The sequence below is a fragment of the Pinus tabuliformis genome, chromosome 4_2 (genome assembly GCF_031772625.1).
Source record: "Pinus tabuliformis cultivar Carrire ecotype Pingquan chromosome 4_2, CPIR1, whole genome shotgun sequence".
NCBI lineage: Eukaryota > Viridiplantae > Streptophyta > Pinopsida > Pinales > Pinaceae > Pinus > Pinus tabuliformis.
Genome location: NC_142304.1, coordinates 5,879,638 through 5,897,087, shown reverse-complemented (window position 1 = coordinate 5,897,087; position 17,450 = coordinate 5,879,638).

The window sequence follows — 17,450 nt, the reverse complement described above, 5'->3', positions numbered from 1 at the left end:
AATTTTTCTCACAGAGGAAAAATGAAAGTCATTGGATGATTTTGAAAATAGTATCATTTCGTAGATTGTTTCATTATGAATCCAACGCAATTTGAACGGGCCAAAACGGACTCTGGACAAAGGAGTTATTGTAAAAAGAAGATTTGCCCAATGTCCTTAGAAAATGAGGCATTTCTTATTAAATTTGGCCTAAGGGTTAATATTAGCCTTATGCGCTAAAAAACTTTGTTAAGCGCTAAACCTTTATAAAGCGCGTTTTACATTGAAATTCAGATAAAGCACGTGGGTAGTAGCGGCCAAGCCTATCTGAATAATTTATAGAAAATAAACTAAACCTTTTGAGTTCTGGGAGGAAGGCAGTAAACGGTATTTCGGGGAGGCCCTAGGCGGTAAATGGTATTGGAAGGGTTGAACTCGATTGCATACATTGGCCGACACATAGCATGCAGCAGGAGAGAGAAAACCACTTTTTCGGGCAGGTGATCTCCACGCAAGTAGGCCATTTGTAAATGCTGTCAACTGTTGGATTGGAGATCGCAAGATCAACGACAGAGATTGAGTGGACTATTTTCCATTTCAGGTTTAGTTAGAACCATCAGATTAAAAGACAGATCAACGATCTAGATTAATTGCCAAGACCGCATCGCAACGAACCAAGGGAGAAGAACCGGGGCCCATAGCTTAAATTCTTGCGACGAGTGCTTCTATCGTAGCCGTCAGATGAATAAAAGGGATCGACGGTTGTGATTGAATCGACGATCGCTAATCGGGAAGGTTGAAGGACCAAGACCCGTGACCATGTGACTCGCTGATATGCGATAGTGCCGATAGTGCTGATCGGCGATCGATGAATCGAGATGCCACAATAAAAAGGAGCGGGGCCTATGCGACATGCGATTGCGATGGGCAGACTCGAGACATTATAGTGATGAGTTTATTGTTCTTTGAGATCTAGGTTAATCTGTTTTTCAATGTATTTATTTGTATTTTCGTGTATTGGGTTTTTAAGCGTTACGCAATGCGATTGCTATATGTGCGGACCCGATAGGATTATAAACACGATTGAATATAATTTGAAATCTGGCAAAATGCTCCATGATGTGTTTTTCGTCAGTTTGCCTGTGTATTCCATTATTGGCTATTTTCGGGATTTTTGCACAGGAAGGCCAAACAACCGAGTTTCCTGTGCTTGCCAGTTCCTTTCCATTTGTAAAGGGATTCTTGTGATGAAACAATCGGGTTCTTCAGTGATGGAGGCGACTGTAACTGATGTATTACAAAAAGCACAGGGAGCTCAATTGACAGGGCGGCTGAAGGTTGCTGAGATTCGCTTGGAAGTAGAGCGAACCATTGATAACACAAATAGGCAGAGTTATGTTTAGGAGAAGCGCAGAGAAGCCCAAGAGGCTCAGAGATGCTTGAATGCTGAGTGTAAGTCCAGAGGAGGCAGTTTGCGGAGTCGGGGTGACTCAGAAGCAGAGGGTCGCTTGGAGGTCAAGCGAAACCAGAAGCTCGTAAGAGCCAGAGCCAAGAGCCAAAGCCAAGAGCCATAGCCGAGAGCGAGAGACAAGAGCCAGAGAGCCAAGAGCAAGAGCCAAGAGCCAGAGCCGAGAACAGAGGCAGAAGCCACGAGAGGTTGGAGGCAGAACAACAAAGAGATCAAATGATCAAGCTATTGCTGATGTCTGAGGTGTGTTGAAGACAGAAGGAGGAGTTCCAGAGACAGTTAACAGAATTATGAGGGAGTTGGTGCGAGCTAGAGCTCAAGATAGCTCAGAGCACTAATTGAAGGAATCTAGTCTAGAGAAACCTAGATCTGTTTGCAGAGTGAGGACAACTAGGGGTAAGATGGCATTCTAAGCCCATTGGTTTAGTTGTAAATTAATGGAGTTGAGTGTGGAACTTGTAAAAGAATTGAAGCCATAATCCCAAAGTGTAGAAATTTTGAATAATATGACACTTATTCATAGAGATTATCCTGATTATACATTATTTGCGGAATGCATGCATAATACATAACCTTCTTTACGTTGATCATCAATTTTGCAGAATTCAGAAACAATCACATGCGCACATTGAAGCATCAATCACACATATCAACAAAGTATATCATGGGGAAAGCATACAACTGAAAACCCCCAACTATCTGTATATTATATTGATTGAGAACATGTAACAATACATAGTACAATACTCCTCGCAAGTACTAAGTACTATCTCCACCTGTTACACACAAACTAGCTCAGATCTGATGCCTCAAATCTCCTCCACTGTTTGCCTGCCTCCACAGCGCAATCCTGCATGAGAATAATTATGAATGGCTGACGCAAACTCGTATTTCCTTGGTTGAACCACACAATCCTCATTGGCATTACTCAATCCCCTTGATTGTGCAAGATCTCATGCACAACTATAGTCACAACTGATAGCAATCTCAACCTCTAACACCTGTCTCCACTAAACTGTCCATGCACTGAGTTAACTGATGTATTCTTTAGTTGCTTTATGAGTTAATAATTAGTTAATTAATTTAACAATTAATTCACATCACTCATCACTAGTGTATTCTGCAGTTAGACTAAATACAACTAGTTTAACCAAGTCAAATTGAACACAACTCCATCAACTCCACAATCAACTCCACCGAAACTCAACCACATGAGTTCTAACTGAAGTCCTGCATGCAATAGCTCAACTGACCCACAAGAAAAGCGTATTTCCTTTTGACAGCTGCATGTGCCACATCTGTAGCTCAAACTGAAGTGCTCCAAGAGGATAAGATAATGTTTATAGTCCAAATGTTATTATGAGCTAATAATATTCAACTGTTCTATTTTTAGTCTGACAGTATAAAAATAGACTCCGCCCATATGTCTAAAAATAGAAGTCCATCTATTTTTACCAACATGACCAATCATCCACAAATAGCATCCTTCAACTCATAGACCATGATCCATATGTCCAAAAATAGACATAGTCTAAAAATAGACTTTGCGCCAAAAATAGTCTGCGGGCCCACTTAGTGAATGCGACTCCTTTCCACTAAGCTCCATCATCTTGTTGCATTTTCAACACTCCCTCTCAACAAGATATGGATTATCTGCAACCCCTTATCCTGCAACTCTGGAATGTTTTGCATGCAACACATTTTCCCGGTCCACTTTCTCCAACAACACTTGGAACAAAAAAACTCCCAACTGACCACTTTGCTGGGCTAGGAACATACTCTGATGCTGAAGCTCTACCTGCTGCTGACAAGTGCTCCATCTCTGATATCTGCGCTACTGCAACATCTCCATGCATCTCGCACCATTTCACACTTCTCTGTGCCACCTAGCACTGTGCAAAACACTTGTGCCTCTCGCATTGCTGCAGCCTGCTAGCTATGCGCTGTCCTGGGATTCCCTACACTGTCGCTCTCTCTGCCGCTCCATCCGCATCTGTCTCTACCCAATCAGTCAATTCCTGCTACTCCACATCGGGGCTCCCGTAGCAAGGTCTCATCCAAGAGGTTGGGTACCTCAAGGATCCTGCCCCTCCTCCTTGGGACGATCAATCCACATCACCCCACCTCCTACCTGGAGGTATGGCTGCATGCGATCCCTCAGCCCACCTGGCTCGAAGTTTCCCCCTACTGGAGGTCTCTGTATGAGTAGATGTCTCTACTCGATCTCCTCTCAGCTTCCCTTGTTGTGGCTGCTCCACAACCTCCTGAAGCTGCTGCACCAATTGTGGCTCCTCCACAATCGTCTAAGACTTCTTCTGGCTCTGCATGTTGAGAGGTAATATACGCTCCCTCTCAACCACCAAGTCTCCATCAGTTTCCTTGCTGCTCAAGGCTTTTCATGCATCTTGAACCTCAAGAGCATACAGGTTCTTGACCCGTGAACCAATCTGCTTCACCTGTCTAGTGATGATGTGTCTAAGGAAAACCTTTCCCTTATTGAAGACTACATCACAACCTCTGTCTTCCAGCATCGCGATCGACACCAAGTTTCTCTTCAGTTCTGGTACATACTTGACATTCGTCAAGGTAAGGCAAGCTCCATGCTTCCTCTAAAAAATAACCGTGCCTACACCTGAGACATTATACTTCTCATCATTACCCATCGCTATGAGTATCTGGAGATCTTTCTCCTCCAAAGCACTGAACAAACTCTTGTCACCGGTCATGTGGAAAGAAGCTTCACTGTCAAGAAACCAACCACTTCCCACCATGGATGAAACCATGCATGCGAAGAGTGTGAAATCCAACTCAGACTGTGATGCAAGTGCCTCACCTTCAGATCCTTCCCCGGATCCCTTCTTGGATTTCTTCTTTGGGCAATTAGTAGCATAATGGCCCAAATCATGACAACGAAAGCATCTCACCTTCGACTTGTCAACCTTTTTCCCATCATTGGAAGAACTGGATTCGGAAAGAGAACCCTTCTCCTTCCCCTTCTTCTCCTTACTCGCTAAGGCACAATTCTCCTCATCATGCATGCATGAAGAACTGTCTCTGGTGCTCCGTCTGATCTCCTCCTGCACAAGATCCGACCAAAGTCTCTCTCATCCTAGCAATTTATCCCGACCATTGACAGAGTCCTGATAGGAATGCCAACTCTTCGAAAGACCAAGGAGAGACAAGCTCACCAGGTCCTCATCATCAACAGTCATCCCCACACTTCCCAGCTCATCCTTGCATTGGGTGAACTTCGTAAGATACCTGGGCATACTGTCTCCATTCTCACACTTAATGTTTCTGAGTTTATCTTTGAGCACCAACTTCCTCTGGTCGCTCTTGCTTTGGAATAGATCTGTCAATGCTTTCCACATCAAGTATGGAGAAGCCTTTCCATGCAGGCTGGATACAATGTGATCCTTCACGCCCTCCAACAGAATCCTTCGACACTTTGCTGTCTTCTTTTGCCAAACCACAGCTTCAGCAGCATCAGTAGGCTTTGGGACCTCAGCCTCTATGAACTCCTTCAGCCCATTGTCATCTAACATCGCCTCCATCCTGTCTTTCCATGCAATATAATTCGAGCTGCCTTCAAGAGCATACTCCAATCGCAATCCGTTGAAAGACATTTCAACTTTGACACCAAGAAAACACTGCTGCAAATTCGAATTCCACCAGCTCAAAACTCAACCGCTTCTGATCTAAAATTCGTGAGAACAAAGTATTTCTCGTACAGAGATTGATTGTATGATCTTTTACTGGATATCTCACCTTCTAAAAGAAGGATGAATCCAGAGGCTACCTGGCCCGATTAAAGACTCTGCCTGAAGAAATAAAATGTAAACTCTTTCTGAATAATAGATCTAATGATCAACTCTGCTCTGATACCATGTAGAAATTTTGAATAATATGACACTTATTCACAGAGATTATCCTGATTATACACTATTTGTGGAATGCATGCATAATACATAACCTCCTCTACGTTGATCATCAATTTTGCAGAATTCAGAAACAATCACATGCACACATTGAAGCATCAATCACACATATCAACACAATATATCACGGGGAAAGCATACAACTGAAAATCCCTAACTATTTGTATATTATATTGATTGAGAACATGTAACAATACATAGTACAATACTCCTCACAAGTACTAAGTACTATCTCCACCTGTTACACACAAACTAGCTCAGATCTGATGCCTCAAATCTCCTCCACTGTTTCCCTGCCTCCACAGCGCAATGCTACATGAGAATAATTATGAATGGCTGAAGCAAACTCGTATTTCCTTGGTTGAACCACGCAATCCTCATTGGCATTACTCAATCCCCTTGATTGTGCAAGATCTCATGCACAACTATAGTCACAACTGATAGCAATCTCAACCTATAACACCTGTCTCCACTGAACTGTCCATGCACTGAGTTAACTGATGTATTCTTTAGTTGCTTTATGAGTTAATAATTAGTGAATTAATTTAACAATTAATTCACATCACTCATCACTAGTGTATTCTGCAGTTAGACTAAATACAACTAGTTTAACCAAGTCAAATTGAACACAACTCCATCAACTCCACAATTAACTCCACCTAAACTCAACCACATGAGTTCTAACTGAAGTCTTGCATGCAATAGCTCAACTGACCCACAAGAAAAGTGTATTTCCTTCTGACAGTTGCATGTGCCACATCTGTAGCTCAAACTAAAGTGCTCCAAGAGGATAAGATAATTTTTATAGTCCAAATATTATTATGAGCTAATAATATTCGATTGTTCTATTTTTAGCCTAGCAGTCTAAAAATAGACTCCACCCATATGTCTAAAAATAGAAGTCCATCTATTTTTACCAACATGACCAATCATCCACAAATAGCATCCTGCAACTCATAGACCATGATCCATATGTCTAAAAATAGACTTTGCGCCAAAAATAGCCTGCGGGCCCACTTAGTGAAGGCGACTCCTTTCCACTAAGCTCCATCATCTTGTTGCATTTTCAACACAAATATCCTAATCGAGTTTATTAGAGCTCAATGAGACGTAGCCCAAGATATCAGGGTGTACTCCATATTAAACTTGTTGTCTATGTGGTTTGGTTATTTGCTGCATCTTGTTGCTATGTGTATGATGTTTATTTGTTGCGTTTATTTACTATTTCAGCATAAGAAAATGAACTCAAAGTCCATAAACAGTTAAGGACTATCAAAAGCATACACCTATTTCAAGTTCTTTTAATTGCGCAAACTGTCAAGCATAAGCTAGATCTTGGAAATTGTTTAAGCTTTGGAGTGGGAGAGGTTCTTGTAAGCTGACTAGAAGCCTTTAGTGCCCCATTTCAAATCAAAGAAGAATCTGGTTGAGTTTTTCCCTTGTGGGTTTTTCCCTGGTTATTGACCTAACTTATCTATGTCTCATTGAATTCTTGACTATCTTCAATTGTGCATATGGTTTATATGGTTTATGTTCTATCTACAATTACTTAACTGATTTTGCAACATAAAAAATTCCTGGATTTAAGTGATTGTAACAACATAGAGCATCAAAATTTCAACATATTTCCCATGCACCCATATTTGAGAATGGAACACAAGATCCCTTTTCCTTTTTAAGAGCTACAAACTTTCAGATATGGAATGACACCTTACCAATTAATTCAACAAGAAACACTTGACCAAGACTGACTTCACATGAAAAGTTACACCTACACTAAAGCGTAAAACTAGAAACATGAAGCCAAACCCCTAAGCTAAACAAGATACTTTCTGATGGAAACTTCTTCTAGCCAAGCTTACCTACAAGTCAGTGTCAATAAGGTGTTGTGGACAACTCCTCTATCGCATATTAAATTGCTTAACCTCTTTAAAAGGTAGAACATTCATTGCATAGCTCCATTTAAGATTAGAGACATGGTAATTATAAGAATGGAAGAAAGTAACTAAATTGTGTTTAAGGGCTAACGTGCATGGTTTAGTCTACATTTTATTGATGCAAGGTTCCACTATTTCTTACATAGGACTAAAATAATTTATCAGGGGATTTTCCTCCATTTGTCATATCATTCTGGATAATATAATTGAAAAAGAGGAGAGACAATAGAAACAGTAAAAGACCAAATCTCGTGAGTGCCAATGTCAAATGCCAATGATGTGCTAAATATCGTCAACCTACTATTGTTATTGTTAATGTTTTTTCCACTTGTATGGGTAGTCAATGTAATTTAGTGGAGTGATGAGGACTATTTGAAACAATACTCAAAATGTTCTGTGAAGATGCTGAACATCCTGATGAAGAGATTTTCCAAATGCAGTAAATTTCTCTGGAAACCCCATTGGTCCACTAGTTGATTTAATTGATCAGTTTCTAATTACTCTAGGAAACAATCGAGTAATCACTTAGAGGTTACTTTGTGTTCATTTCTTACAAATTAGATACCTATTTTTTTCCAACAGTACAATGACATGGATAATTTGGAGAGAAGATTAGTTGATGTTGCTGAAACCCTCCCACATTGAGCAGAGATGTATTTACAACATTTAGAAAGCAACTTTCAAGACTACATATAGATAGGTAATGGTGATAGGGGCAATGTAGAGTTGGGGCCAAAAAGTGGACGAGGCCATCATCCCCACATCTTTTTTGATATGACTAGAAGCATGCATTGACTACTCATTCTAAGAGAATGAACTGTTTAACCATGTAGCAAACAAAGAATAGGCATTTAAGGATCCCCCTTTTAGGTTTAGGACCTTTCTTGAGACTTTAAGCAAGAGGCAAGGTCGCCCAATGATAATGGGAGGCTTACCTAGTAGTATACTTGTGTTTTCCCCTATTCGAGGTTAGGGATTTTCCTCTCGGGAGAGTCTAACAGATAGTATTTTTGCATTCTTGCCATGGATAAAGTCCATTCCATGTATTCAAAGTTTGGATTCAATTAAATTTGGTGAGAAATATTTGGAGGTTTTATTAACCTAACAAGCTACTCCATATTAGGAAGAGTCTAGTAGAGGGTATTCAACAAGAAGTTCTAATTTGACCCTTTCTTGGAGCCTTTTAGATCCTGAAGAAGTTTTAAAGAGAGGGGTAGAGGTTTCTCAAGACTGATATAGTGCTATTACTCTAGATCTAATCCCTTTTGTCACTCAAACCAAAACAACCATCATGGGTGATAAATATTGGGTTAGAAATGTCTACAAATCACTCAATATGATTGGGATAAACAAGTTCTGTTGTAGCTATTTCTTGTCCCAAAAACAACTACATTTAAAAAAAAAATTCAATTTTCTTTACTAACTGGATTGTCAGGCACATATTTTTGTCAAAATAACCTAGTTAAAATTCTGATCCCACGACTCTTTCAAACATTTTTCTCATCATCCCTATATTAAAATTTACGACTTTTTCTTTATAAACTTTCACAACCTTAAATGGTATTTTACATTTTTAATGGTTATTATCATAAATAATTTATATTTATATCATAAATTTATTAATGATATTATTATTTAAAATAGTTTTTTATTTAAAAAGGGAAAAGTTCTTTAATCCAACCTTCTAATCTTAACCACACCCATGCAAGGCACCAATCGACAACTAATTGCCGAGCATTCAAATTAGCAAACCAAGTCCAAGCCATTGCATCAATCTACAAGCTATCAACAACATTGGAATTCAAAGGATTGTTCTCGAAATTTAATGGAGAGGTGGCCTCCACAATTTGTGGTTTTGTGAAACCACTCTGGGCACGTGGTAGTAGAATAAGAATTGCGGCACCCACAAGTCCAAAACTGCTTATCAGCAGTGAGCCCCCACGCAATCCACTTATTGTTTCTGACATACTGTTGTCATAGTGCCAATGGGACAACGGAAGAGTTAGATGATGCCGTTAACAGTTTCATAGCAATACCTGAGCAGGGAGAAATCATGGATCTTATTGAAACAGTAGATGCAGAGCACGTGAAGCATACATTGGTTGGTTGAGGTGGTTGATAGAGGCAACTTCTACGCTGTCAAATATGGGGACATTTAAAGCGGAAATGAGTAGCGATTCATTTCAGCTGCTTGGGATGCTAGAAATTTTAAAGAATGATTTCCATTTTTTAACACATTCAATGAATATGGAGGGTCAAATTCAAGTTTTTTGTAGGCCTTTTCACATAGTGAACTTCGAGCACATATTCTAGGCAAAAGAAGGCGAAATTCGAAAATCCGAGACGTGGACTTTGTGTAGAATTCGTCAATCAACTGACTTGCAAGAATTTCTGTGAAATTTGGAGCAGTTTGGGAGATTTCCTTGGATCTCTGAAAGGTAAATGTTCAGTTTTTGGCATGGTTGGTTTTGTTGCAAAACACCTGTAAACAATTAGTTGATCCCACACCTTCAGTAGATCAATCTATAACAAGAGTTATTAATGGGAAGTTTGGATTCTGGAAACAATACTTTCAGAAAGAAGAAAAAACACAGTATCAAAAAGAGGGATCTTAATAATCCAAAATCAAACCAGAGTCATTATAATTTTTCTTTTTGCTGAGCAACATGCACACATGAAGGTTGCGGTTCTTTGTTTAAATTCAAGAGCTTAAAGGCATTCGTGGAGGTAATTGCCAAAATGTTTGTTGTAGTTATATCAATTTTTGTAGCGCTAGCATGTCTAAGAATGCAAATGATCCACATTTATATAAATATCCACAGAAACTTCAGGCTAAAGATTCCTTCATTGTTTATAGGATGTCTCACTAAGCGATGGAAATGGTTGCAGTTAATGTCTCTGTTGCAAGTGAATCAACTAAAGAAGAGGGTTCTAATGACATTTGATAAGGGGATGAAATTTCATTTTGCTTGTGATTCTGGTGACTAGAAATGCACTACTTCAATAGGATTTCTCAGCATTCCAAACACAATGTGTTTCCCTCTCGAGAACCAAAATTGGTTTCTATATCTTTGGAAATGTCAAGTTTATGTCAAATAATAATTGGTTAGAGAGTGACATTGTCCAACATCTAGAAAAGAATGCCAAGTGTGGGAGAATGGATTATTCTCAACAGTTGTTCGATGAAGTCCCTCAGCAAGAGGAAGTTATGGAATTCTTTGATTATGGTATATGTATAACATGACTATAGTGAGGAAAGTTTGAAATACTTTTTCAAATCTAGTGGGACTGGATTTTTGATTTTATAGCAAAGTATAGAATTAATCCATTAAAAAATATGTTCTGAGTGAAAGTTGATGCATGATCTCGGTCCATAATCACTGATATGAGGAATTTACCATACGGCAAAAACTTTCTGATTTGATTTGATGAATATTGCAATGAACACACCCAGTTCCAAAGTTTTGCACATGGCAAAGAACATTTTGCATCTTTGACTGTTAATGCAGCTATGACATTTAAGTGGCATACCTTTCAGAGATTTCATGAAGGACAAATTATTGTCATTACCTGATAAAGATTCATGGAGGCATTTTTTACAACAAACTAATGTAACCATGGGAGAACTGTTAGGAGCTTTGTAGAGCCCATGGTTAACTAATTGACAACATTTAACTCATCAAGTGAAAGGTTTTTTGTTAATAAGGGGCTAGTTGTGAAACCATTCAGTCAAACTAGTTGCAGGTGAATTATAGTTGAAAGATCCAAGTTGGTTTTTGGGTCAAAGAAAATTTGAAGGAACAAGATAACGACATAAAATTGTTACTGGAGATAATGTGCAGGTCGAGACAAAAGAGGAAACATAAAAAAAAAATGCAATTCTACTGCAGATGGTTCACTGAACAAATCAAATTAGTTTATAAGATGATGTTAGAGCAAATGTCTCAGATTTCAAGACAAAGAATGAGCAGATTGAGGATTATTTCTACGAGTTCAAAGAGCATCTTCAAAAGAATTTCAGCATTTAGGGATATAGATGGTAGACCTTTGATAGTCTTAAAGGCTCAACTTGCAGAATCTTTGTCTTAAAAAAAATTTGACTTACTTCAACACTGTTATAATGAGGTTTTATGCAAACATCGAGCCTCAATTTGATGAATAAAGGTTTTGTAAAATTTCACAAGCAAGGTAATTACCAAACAAATGTAATTTTGAAGAATTCAAAGACAATTTTGTTGTGTTTGCAGGTGATTCTTGGTCAAAGTATTTTTCGATAGATTAAAGATTGAAGATGGAAAAGGTTTTTGTAAATTATGTATTCAACATATGACAAATATTATTTTCCAAAATTAGAACAAGGATGAGCTGGTGGAAACATATGGCGGAGTTTCCTTCATTTAATGGGAGGTGGGCATATTTCTAGTGGGAAGTTTGAACAACTTCAACAGTTCCAGATTTGAGGGCACAAATCAATAATTAAGAAATCATTTCCAAATTTATAGGGCAGAATCTTAAACAACTTTAGATTTCTTAACAAAAGAATCAGAAACTAAAGAATCACTCCCAGATTTAAAGGTAAAATACTTTCTGCCATTTCCATATTTTCTGGAACATACTGTATTTTTATTTTATTTGATAGGATTTGTTTTTGATAGACTATTGACAGTTTGAGGAAGATGTTTTCTTATATATTGTTTCATTTTCATTGTAAAAGGGTTGGCTTTTGATGCCAAAAACGTTGCCATTTTTGTAAAGAATTCTATTGTAGAATTTTGAATAAAAGTTTATGGCTTCAATTTTATGATAGAATTTTTTCACATGTTTGTATTTCCAGTATTACATATCTTGTTTCTGCATATGTTTGAGGTTGTATATGACACTGAGGAAGGCTAGGTTGAGTATCAATCTCCCTAATAGCCTACTACATTGTTATGTTCTTTACTGAGTAGATCATGGTGAAAAAATGTCACTGTTGATCCCTCTAAATCAATAGATTGTTGCTTCTATACAAATTCTTATATGTATTGTTAGTTGCTGTAGAGAACATTCTACATGTTTCTATTCTTAGTTAGATAATTAGACATCCAGTAAGGATATTTAATTGCCTAATTCCTCCATCATCAACCTTTCAAGCTATGTTATTCTGCCATAGCTGAATGCTGACACTTTAATAAGGTCTTTGCAAGATAGGGATTTTTTTATTAGCAAGGATTTGGGACTCATCAACAACCACGCCTGTACAAAAAATCCTAGATCTGGCCATTGTGCTTCGTAGGCTGATGTCCAGTGAAAGTGAACAACATTAAAACGCCTCATAACGCTTGAGGGAGCTCCCTCTGGTTTGAGGGCCAACTTGAACCTAAAGTTTGGTCGAGTTGGTTTCTCAGCGCAGTTTCGTAGCCAAGAACTACCTTCGAGAAGCAGATACAATAGGTTCCCTCATGCCATGCTTGACAAATATGAAAAATGGTTGCCTAAATTCTCAAGTAACAATGAAATTTCAACTGAGCAACACATCACTAGTTTTTATTAGGCTATTGGTAGGCATGGGATTCCTAATGAAGATGAAGATGTAGTCATGAAATTATTTGCATTGTCTCTAGAAGAAAATGCTAAAACATGGTTTAATGGCTTACTAGACTATGGCATCACATATTGGAATGCTTTTCATAATGATTTTACAAAAAGGTGGTCTATTAGGAAATATGCAAGATTAATGTTCACACAACTTCATGAGATGAAGAAGGATAGTGATATAGTTAAGGATTTCTATGAAAAGTTTCATAAGTTGATAAGGGATTTTCCTCCTAACTTGAAACCAAACCATGTGGTCATCTTATTACATTATACAAATCCCTTTGAATGGAAGTTTGGTTTCTTACTAAGAGATAAGTACCCTACTAATTTAGATTTAGCAAAGGAATTTAAATTCACTTTCCTCTAAATATAACCTTTAATGCTTCTAGAGCCTCTTCATCTAAATCCAAAATGGAAAAGAATACCATAAATACTGCAAAATCATCCATAGACATGTTGCAATACTTGGTCAATGCAATGAAGAGAATGGGATCAAACTTTTCAAAATATAATGAAGTACTCCAACAACAAAACCAAGCCATGAAAAATAAGATACTCCTACTAGAGAGGCAAAGTAGGTTTAAACCTAGGGGAAATTCCAATTGGGATAATTCAAGACATTAAACAAATTCAAAGACTCCCAAATCCTCTTAGTGGAAACAATAGGGTGGATTAGGAAGATCTCCCTTGGTGTCAACCTTGCAATCTACCACATTTCCAAGACACTTTCTTATATGCCAAAGAGATAATTGAACTAGCAAGTGAAATTAATAGGGATGACCCAACTGACCTCAACAACTATGTGGAAGAAATCCTAAACATGGTCAACAATTACTATATGTTTTCCAATGATCAAATGATTGACCAAGAATCCATTGAGAGAGTCTTAGCCCCTAGACCTTCTCAAGAAGAAATGAGGAAGAGGATTAGAGATAAAAAATGGATAACTTATCAAAGAAAGGGGAAACAACAAAGTCAACCTCAAGAATCTCAAGAGCAAAGCTAACCTAAGAATATTCTTAAAATAAAGGGCCAATCAACAAGGGTCCAAGATGTAGGTTTGACTTCTAAGATATCAACTGAAGAAGGTTCAAAATTAACATTGATTTGGATATGTACTTAACTAAATCCCATATAACTATCCCTTTATGAGAATTAATGAAGATTCCATCACTTAGGAAGAAGACAAAGAAGGTTATGGGATTTACTAAAGATTATCCTTCCCAAGATCAACCAATAGTATTGCAAACAACAAACAAAGGAGGTTCAAATGGTAAGTACGAACTATTCTTCATTTCTTTGGGTGCTAATAATTTGAATTTGCATAATTTGATGTTAGATATTGGGGCTTCTACCAACGTTATGCCTCTTTGTGTCATGCAACAATTAGGGCTTAAAAACCACTAGACCTTGTAGAAATGTGTGAGCTATGGATGCTAGAGAAGTGAAGGTTTTTGGTGTGATGAATAATTTGCAAGTGCATTTAGTGGTTGATTTGGATATTACACTTTTAATGGATATTGTGGTTATTGATGTGCAATATTCCTAGGGCATGTTATTGTCTAGGAAGTTGCTCATGATCTAGGCAGAAACTTGCAAATGGATTTGTATTTTGTCATAGTCCCCTCTTATGAGGGGACATTTGTCACATTTCATAGGGAACCACTTAGAAAGTACCATGTCAAAGACCACAATGATCCCATAAATAATTTTTTATGTGTTGTAGATGATAAGATAGGGAACTATGCAATCCTTTCTCATTCCTTAGCACCTTGGCTCATTAAAGAGGAGATTAATGACCAAATATGGTCTGTGTACTTTGATGGGGCCTAATCTCAACTAGGAAATGGAGTTGGCATCACTTTCTTTTCACCCTTGAGTGAATAGTTGATCTTGTTTGATTTCCCTATTTCGGTGCCAACAATAAAGTTAGAATTGTGAAAAACATACCCTAAAACAAAAAAAATGCTCAAATCCAATGATAACTTATGTGGTTTAGATTTGAATGCAAATATGTAAGTGGGGGAAGCCAAAAAACATATATCTACTAAATTATGATGCAAAAAGTTTGATAACAAACTTATTCAAGGAGCTAGAGCTCAATAAATTTCTTTAATACCATGTTGGATTTTATAAATATACATAAACATATAATATATATACATGGCCTAATCTCCTATGTGAAATACATGTGGTAAAAGCCCAGAGTGGGGAACATCCACAAAAGTAGCTTCTTTATCTCTAGGTAAACTCGTAACCATAAATGCTATACCCCCACATAAGTATTAGAGATCATTACATTGCACTCTTACACACATGATAAAATCTCCCTCACCTCTATTATATATTAGAGAGTGTGAGGAAAGGAAATTCCATGATACATGTGGGATAAATCTTTTTTTCAATATGGTGAATTGTTGAAGAATAAATTTATCAAAATACCACTAATAATTTTAACACCATTTACCATATTTGAGTTACCTTAGTCTCGTGCTGCCCAATTTTCCCCTCAAGTTTTCTTTTTAGAATGGGAGATGTTGTTGGATTGCTATAAAATCAAAGAGAACCTATTGGAGGAAGAAAAACACTCTCCCATAGAGAGATATTAGAGACCACTTTGCTAAGACTCCCCTTGAGTGATATATTTTTTATTCTATTGTATTTCCATTCGTAAATAAAGAACTTCTTCCCCTCAACCTCCACTAAGTTGTTTTTTCATTTGAATTTATGTTTCAATTAGTATTTCGTTACCATACATGCCAAGGAGAAAGGAATAACTACATAAATATTTTTTTACCCACCTTTGTCTACATTATCTCATCAAGTAACTAAGGGCTTTCTATTATGCACATACACCAAAACACGCACAACATAGGCACATGGAGTTGATATTGTTATTGGATGTATCATACATTTGGACTATATATAATGCCTCTTCTTGTTTAACTATTTTTTTATGGAATTAGGAGGTTAATATAAGGTTGGTTTATAAGTTCTATGGTCATCGTATTAATTGTTTATCTATACATATGAAAAGGAATGTTATTTGTTAATGAGAAGTATTTTGTATTGCTACTTATTGATTTAAGTATTTTGATGTAATGATGATGACAATATTTTTTACTTTATGAATTAATGATTTATGACTTGGATACTTAGATTGTGTCATTTTAATCACATGGTGAGTACTACTTATTAATCATGTCAAGCAAGAGTGAGCTATGGAAAGTTGAGGAGACCTATAAAACTCCTCGGTGGAGCTAATTGCATAAAGGGGAAGATTGTGGAAGCCTAAATACATAGTGTGGAATCATGATTAAATAACCATAGTCTTATTTTATGACATGTTGATGAGGTACATGACTTTATACATACTAGTGTTATTATACAGCTACCCTAATATTTATGATGCAAGAACCAATCATGTGATTAGAATTGTTGGGGAGAACCCCAAGGTGGGAGTATGATCACAATGTCCATGAAGCATAATTTGTGATCCAAAGTAATTGAAGTGTAAATATGATATGCTATGCCTCAATCTATTTGATATGTGTGGGTGCATGCATGTGCAAGGTATAGGACAAAACCTTGATAGCTTGGCAATATATGGGTGTTGAAAATAATTATGATGCATTGAAAAATGCAAGGAGTCCCACTTTGTAAAATATGTGAGTTGAATACCTCCACCTTGGGAATAATGGGAGTAAGGGTATGAAGTCCTTATTTCATAGTTATGATATAGGACATGCATTAGTGGTGTGTAATCCTTACTCCCCAACACTAATCCTTCCAAATTCTACTTAAACTAGTACAAATGTAAGTGGACTTGTTGATATTAATTCACTTAAAAATTACCCACTTTTGGAGTGAAAATTAATATATTACTATTTAATTTCATAATTAGGAAGAATATTTATTTGGAAATATCCAAAAGGTGACACATAAGGATGTCGAGTAATCCTTTGTTAAAAAATTACATTGAAAAAAAGGAAAGGATTCCACATAGGTGGTTAATAATGACTAATTTTAGGAAAGTAGAAAATATATATATATTTTTTTGTGAGGGGTTAGATTGCTACACATATATATTTTACATATAGATGAGACCTCCATGGGGTTTTTTTCGATGGGAAATAACATTATATAGAAATACTATTGAAATTCTATTAAAGCATAGTGAAATTTGAGTCACTATGTTAGTTACCTCTAGAAGGGGGTTGAGTAATTCAAAACTAAACTCCCTTGTCAAAGGATGAAAAGTAAAATAGGTGAGAAAATCCATCTACTAAAACATATTCTATTGTTAGTTTTATTCTAGTTCTTTGTTGATCCCACATAACTTAGTGTTCTTAAGGGAAAAATGTTTTCCTTGAGTGTGGTCAGCCAACCCATCAAGTCGGCCCCACAAGAGGCACTTAAAACCCACCAAAATATCTAATTTGAGTCACACGGGTAATTCTCTCTCGTCAAGAAGTCTGAGGAAAATTCAGAGCGAGAAATAGGAGAAGGATAGCGAGGAAAGCAAGAAGGTTTATTTGTTTGGCTTGTGGA